The sequence below is a fragment of the Notamacropus eugenii genome, chromosome 2, assembly GCF_028372415.1.
Source record: "Notamacropus eugenii isolate mMacEug1 chromosome 2, mMacEug1.pri_v2, whole genome shotgun sequence".
NCBI classification, from domain to species: domain Eukaryota; kingdom Metazoa; phylum Chordata; class Mammalia; order Diprotodontia; family Macropodidae; genus Notamacropus; species Notamacropus eugenii.
The window spans coordinates 83,079,713-83,087,512 of record NC_092873.1 but is presented as its reverse complement, the minus strand read 5'-3'; positions in this window follow the sequence as shown (position 1 = coordinate 83,087,512).

Below are 7,800 nucleotides of genomic sequence, written 5' to 3'. Positions count from 1 at the left end.
CTAAATGGGAAAACAAGAACTCCCCAAGGTTTATCAGCAGGATAGTTTGTCTCTAAGAAGGTGGCATTTAGCTCCATCAAAAATAATGTATAAGTGAAACATAGATAGATGTAATTTTCATGGCTTAGTAAGAAGGCAGATGAAATTCAGTTTTACACTGAGAGTAACAATCCAGAGCACTTCTTTTTTTTTTTTTTTCCCTCCCCACCCACCCCCCACTCCAGAGCACTTCTATGAAAGCCATTTATGGGCCAAAGATCTATGGTGCATCTCTGCTATTCAGTGCTGATGGAGCCACATTAATATAAAAATATGACCCTGGAGAGATGGCTGAACACTCCCATAGTGTTCTCAACAGACCATCTTCAGTCAATGTTGAAGCCATAGACTGCTTATGTCAAGTTGAAGCTCATTCTTCTCTAGGCAAACCTCCCACTGAAGAAAAGGTTTTGAATGGCATTAGGCTCCTTTCATGTGGCAAAACACCTTGTGCTGATTCTATTCCAGCTGAGATTTACAAGAGAGGGGGTCCAATGCTCATATAAAAGGTGACAGAAATTTTTTGGTTTATATGGCAAGAGGAACTTATCTCCCAGGAGTTCAAGGATGTTTTCCATTGTCCATCTTTACAAAGGAGAGGGAAATAGGTTGTCTTATGACAATCACAGGGGTGACGGGGGTGGTGTTTCTCTCTCTCTCTCTCTCTCTCTCTCTCTCTCTCTCTCTCTCTCTCTCTCTCTCTCTCTCTGTCTCTCTGTCTGTCTGTCTGTCTCTCTTTCTCTCTCTCTGTCTCTTTCTGTTAGTGATTGCTAGCAAGATTCTTGCCAGAGTCCTCCTTCACAGCCTGATCTTTCACCTGGAAGATACTTATCTACCTGAGAGCTGGTGTAACTTCAGAAAGGGCCAAGGAATGCTTGATATGGTGTTTGCTGCTCTACAACTCCAGAAGAAATGCCAGGAGCAGAATAAAGGTCTGCATACAATGTTCACAGAGGACCTTTAATACTGTCAATTTGTGAGGCCTTGTGGAAAATTGTGGCAAAATTTGGTTCCCAGGAGTTCATCAGTATGGTATGTTAGTTTCATGACACCATGGTTTTCCAGGTTTTAGACAGTGGATGGTGCTGTTACACTTTTCTAGTTACCAAAGGAGTGATGCAGGACTATGTGCTCACTCCCATGCTTTTTTAGCATGATGTTTTTTGTGGTGTTGTCAGATGCCTTCAACAAGGGTGAAAGCAGCATCAAGGTCAGTTACCCCACTGATGGTAAATTATTTAACTTAAAAAGGCTATAAGTCAAGACTAATGTGGAGAGAGTCTTGGTGCATGACTTTTTGTTCCCAGATGATGGTGTATTCAATGCAGCCTCTAAAGCTGAGATGCAACAAAGTATGGATTGATTCTCTACTGCTTGTGCTAATTTTGTCTAACAATTAACACTAAGAAAACAGATTCTCTACCAGTTATCATTCATCTGTGGAACCACTGGTTACAAAAAAAGGAGAAATTTTGAATGCAGTGAATAAGTTCACTTACTTTGGCAGTATACTTTCCAGGGTTGTACACATAGATGATAAGGTTGAAGGGCGCATTGCCAGAGCTAGCTCAGTGTTTGGGAGGCTCCAAAAGAGAGTATGGGAGAAAAGAGGTATCAGACTGTCTATCAAACTGAAGGTCTACAGAGTCATTGTGCTGACCTCATTGTTTCATGCCTACAAAACCTAGGTAGTATAGTAGCACCATGCCAGGAAACTGAGTTGATTACATTTGAATTGTTTTAGGAACATTCTGAAGATCACCTGGAAAGATAAGGTGCTGGACCCTGGATTCTTTTCTTAAGTTGAATTGCCAAGCATTCAAATTCTCCTGTGGAGATTGCAATTCCAAAGGGCTTGCTGCTTTGTTCAAATGCTCAACATAAATTTGTTGAAAAGACTCTTTTACTAAGAACTTATACAAGGCAGATGCTAACATGGAAGTCAGAAGAAATGATATAAGGACACTCTTAAGGTCTCTCTGAAGAACTTTGGTGTTGATTGTGAAGCATTGGAGACACTGATACAGGACCATCCAACATGGCATATGCAAATCAAAGAAGGTGCTCTGCTCTATGAGTAAAGCAGAATAAAAGTAGCTCAAAAGAAATTCAAGATGTGCAAATTTAGAGATATCTCCATTCTGAATGTTTTATGGATTATTTGTGCCTGATTTGTGGTAGAGCCTTCCCAGATCATATTGCTCTGATCATCTGCAGTTGAACACAGTGTACATCGACCTTGACATCATGATGTCATTTGGGTCCTCTTCAAGCAAGAAATATGAACAACACTCAGAGAATGATTCATAGTCTTATAAATTTGACTCGGTTCTCTAAATATTTGAGAAATGAAGCCTTTATCAGAGAAACTTACTACAAAATTTTTTCTCCTGTTTACTTCTTTCCTTCTAATTTTGATTGTATTGGTTTTGTGGGCAGGTCATTTTGTTTGAATGCCAAATTTACATTTGTCTAAAAGACTATTTTACAGAGAACTCACACAAGGCAAGAGCTTACATGGCAGTCAGAAGAAGCACAAGGACACGTTCAAGTTCTCTCTGATAAATGGCATTGGTACCAGCCTGCCCAGCATGGTATGCCTGCATCAAAGAAGGTGCTGTAGTCTATGAGCAAAGCAGAATTTCAGTAGTTCAAAACAAGTTTTGGATGTACAAATATGGAGTTGTCTCCACTCCAAATGTTCATATGGACTATTTTTGTCTGACCTATGGTAGAGCCTTCTGAACTTGCATTGTTCTGATCAGACACAGTTGGACACACTGTGCTTTCACCACAACATAACAATGTTATTTTGGTCCTTTTTGAGAATGAAGGACAATAACCAACCAAAAACTATTTGCTTGACACTTACTAAGTAAGTACTTTATAAATATTATCTCATTGATCCTCACAACAACCATGTAACGTAGGTGTTATAAACTGAGACACACGGGAGTTAAATGAATTTTCTAGGGTCACATAGCTGGTAAGAGACTGTATTTGAACTCAAGTCTTCCTGACTCTAGTTCCAGAGCTCTGTCTATGTACCATCTGATAACAAGATGAAATGTTTGGGTCAAAACAATTCATGTAGACTTTCTACTAAGATATAGAAATGTAATCTGTAGCTGGAGGGAGGAACCTCACACATGGCATCATGGATTCTTGAATTGCCACTTGCAACTATGGACAACATCTCAGAATGTTTTCTGTACTAGGGGCTACTGTGGGGACTCTAGTCACAGTGATTAAACATTTTAAAATCTAAGAGGACCTGGAAATTATAAGCATATTTTGCAAAGTAACATCAACAAGTGGTACTTAGAATTAAATTGTGGTGATATCTTATACTTTTTTAGTAGCCTCACAATGTTCCAAAAATTGTTGAGCACATTGTATCTACTCAAATAAAACTTGTTGATTGACATAGAATGAAAACTGAGTCATACTTTCACCAAGGATATGAAAGGTTCTAGACAAGCTCTACCTCCTTCTAAAGAACCACCTTAGGAATGATGAGGAACAATACTAGATGAAAAAAAAGATTCAGAAGAATCAGAGGAAGACCATTTTAGTCTTAACCCCATTCAAAATTTCACTAGGAAAAGAGGGGGCCAAAGCTGGATGACTTGCATATTAGGAACTGCACCAAGTGACAATGGCCAAAGCCAGTGCACAAGCTAGACTATGCACGGGATGTGTTCCAAAGGCCCAGACTTCTTAGTACATGACAGGATTGAAGTGAAAGATTTTCTAGTAAGAGGCTGTGGCAGGGGGGTGGGCATACTTCCAGCTTTGATTCCTTCTCAGCCCCAGGTACCAGGTCAGGACTCTAGAATGAAGAAAGATCCATCCTTGAGCAACTTCCCAATGAGGGCTTACACAGAAAGAGACATGACACACTCTCCCTTTCCCAGCTTGTACTATGAAAGTGGCATCCAGACAAGAGTCAGAAATAAGGCCTGGACCCAGCTACTGTATCCCAGATTGCAGTGAGAGGAAAATCCTGAAATTGGCACTAAGTCACAATTCAGGAACTGAGGCAAAAGTACATGAGGAAAATTGGTAATACATTGAGGCAAATGAAGATTAAATACATGGAAACAAGAATAAAGTATAGAAATACATTAAAGCAATTAGAAAATAGTCAGAGACAGAGAGAGGGAAGAAAATGTTTCAATGATTATGATTCCCTGTGGTGAAGAGAAGCGCTGGCTATGGACTTTATAAAGGTATCAGTCCTCTAAGTCAAGTAGAAATCTCCATGTACAGGGAACTTTATTTGTATTCTATGAAGGGAGGAAAGGACTTCTATTAATGAGGACGTGCGAGGTACCTTTTATGCCACTTGTGCTCTTTCCACGTTATCTTTGTACTTTAACTTTGTGCTCACTCTTTCCATGGTCCTGTGTTTTTTCGGGGTACCATGTGTCCCAGACTTTTTAAGGGGAATGTTTTTGTACTATTTGTTCTTACTATTCTTCATTGGTAGCTCTTTTTAAAAAAAGTTAACGGACTATGACTGACTAACAGTGGGAAACACACCGGTAGAGGCTTGTGAGTAATGGTACTAGGAACCCAAACCCTCTTGTTTATACCTAGTAGTAATCAGCCACTCTTTTAGGAGCCAACCTGCCAATTTGAGTTGGAGTTGGGCAAGCAACCCTGGAAGAATCTGGTCATTATGTGTAAACTTTTTCATATATTGCAATAGCATATTTTCTTATATTTTATTCGATATTTTTACATTAATGAAGAGTACCATAGTTCATGGGATAGAGACTGGTCTTTGGGACAGGAAGACATGTTTGCAGATCTGATCTCTGACACACCCAGGACAAGTCATTTAATCTTTGAGGGCTTTAGGTAAATCTCTAAGACTACAAATTGCAGAGAAGGTGCCAAATTTCCATTGTTAAGGGCAATTTCCTCCCTTAGAATTTCCTAGTGAATGAAATTTCCTAGCAGCAAATGAAACCACAAGTTCCAGTCTTTGTCCTTTGTCCTTTTTTCCCAATGTATTTGTTAGGGATATTAGGCTATAATTTTATTTCTCTGTCTTTGCTGTCTCTGCCTTAAGGATCAAGACTGTATTTGTATTGTGAAAAGAATTTGGAAAGATCCTTGATACCCAGAGATTTTACAGTAGCAATGTCCACCTAAATCAGATCCTCTTCCAGTCCAGCCCCTGTGACATAATTAAGTGGAGATGGAATTTGGAGATGCAATTCATCTTCCTCACCACCACCAGTAACAACCTCTGACCACTAACAGGCAAGTAAATATAGGAAGTCTGAGAGTAATGAGTTCCCCTAGATGACTAGTCTTGTTTCCAACCCAACCCTCAGAGCCATCATTTGGGGAAGCAAATCCTGTGGAGAAGCAACCAGCTCACCAAATTCCCACAAACTGCCACCAACAGGGCAGGCAAGCCAACCTAACTAATACACAAGACACCCTGAGGGTGAGACAGCAAGTGGCAGGCAAATTAAACTATCACTATTATTTTGATCACTATCTCCCTCAGAATCTGATGAAGACAACCTGGGACTATTAATGAACGAACCTTGGCAATAACATTATTTCTAGCACAGTGCATGATAACCATCATCTTGTGAAGTAACCCCTATGTCAATGACACAATCTGCTCTTGCTGGTGCTACAGTCATAGCTATTGCCCTCATGGTTCTTGGCACTGTCAAGTAGTACAATATCAAAAACTAATAAGATTTTTTTTTTTCCAGTGGAAATGAGATTAAAGAAGGGTGCTATCATCTGCTTTGCTTTTCCAACTTAAGGACCATCTGACCTTTGTATTTGCCTTGCATATGAAACTTTCCATATGTGTTGCCACTCTACCTGCCCCGCCCCACTTAAATGTGAGTTCCCTGAGAACAGAAATGTATTATCTATTTTTATCCTCATTGTTTAGTATAGTACTTTGCACATCATAGTAAGGACTAAATAAATGGTTTTTCATTCATTCATTCAAGTTTAGCAAACAGTTTATGTAACACCACAATTAGTTGTTTCCTGAATGTTCAATAGACTTCATTTGTAAATCCATGTAGTCATTGGACTTTTTTGTTTGTTCAAATTTCTTTTTCCCATTTTTGTTCTGAAATTAATAAACACAAACCAAAGCAAGCATTTCCATAGTATATGGTAAATAGTAAAACAGAGAGTTGTACATGCTTCTCCATTTGTCCTCTGGAATTGGGGTCAATCATTATACTGATTAGAGTACTTAAGTCTTTCAAAATAGTTTTTCTTTACAATGTTATTATATAAACCGTGCTCTTAGTTCGACTCACTTCACTCTTTATGAAGTCATACAAGTTTTTCTAGGTGTCTCTAAAATCATTTCTTTCATATGTTTTATGGTGAAATATGTGCCATTACATTAATATGCCACAGTTTGTTAATCCACCTTAGTTCCAGTTCTTCGCTATAACAAAGAGAACTACTATAAATGCTTTTTGCAAGAGTCCTTTTCATTTTTCTCTTATGACGTTGGGGTATATATTTAGTCATGGTACAGCTGTGTCAAAGGTTGTGCATAGTAAACCTTTGGGTTTACTCCAATTGCTCCAAATTGTTTTTCTCTAGAAATTGATGGGTCAATTCACAACTCTACCAGGAGTGCATTAGTGTGCCTGTTTTTATTGCAGCCATTTCAATAACTGTCATTTTCATTTAAAAATAATTTTTTTTCAAATCTGATGGCTGTAAGGTAGAACCTGAGAGTTCTTTATAATATGCCTTTCTCTAATTATAAATTATTTGGACTAGTTCTTCATGGACTTATTGGTAGCTCTGATTTCTTCCTTTGAAATCTATTTATATACTTTGACCATCTATGAATCAGGGAATGGCTCTTGGTCTTATACATTTGTTCAATTTATTTTTTCTCAGACATAACTTTTAAAAGTCTGTATTTCTCTCTCTGTTAATAATGGTATTTTATATTTCTGTAAATATTAGCCCATTTCATTTGTTATCATTTTTGTTTGACATCATTGTGGTATGCCTTTGAAATTTGGATAGCATACCAGTGCCATGCCAGGAAACTGAATTGCTTGTACCCGAACTGTTTTAGGAAGATTGGGAAAATCACCTGTCAGGATAAGGTACCAGACTCTGAGGTCGTTTCTTGAGGTAAACATTCAAACTTTACTGCAGATATCACAGCTCCAATGAGCTGACCACATTATTCAAATGTCAAACTTATGTTTACCTAAAAGACTATTTTAAAGTGAACTCACATATGGCAAGTGTTCATATGAAGGTCAGAAGAAGCAATACAAGGACACTTTCAAAGTTTCTCTGAAGATATTTGGAGTCAATTGTGTGACATAGGAGATACTGGCAAAGAACTGCCCAGATTAGTGTGCCAGCATCAAAGAAGGTGCGATGTAATGGCAAAGCATAATTGCAGTAGCTCAAAAGAAATGTGAGATGCACAAATTTAGATACATCTTCACTCCAAATATTCACGTGGACTATTTGCACCCAGGCTGTGGTAGATTCTTCTGAACTCATATTGGTCTGATCAACTACAATTAGACACATTGTATCTTAAATCCTCTTTGAGAACAAAGGACAACCAACCACATGTGAGTATATATCCACATTTATATATATACATATGTATATGTTCAAATATACATATATGTATATATGTGTGTGTTTATATACATATACATATATTTTTAATCAGCAGAGAACCACCTACTCACTCCCTCACCACAATCCCTGCAT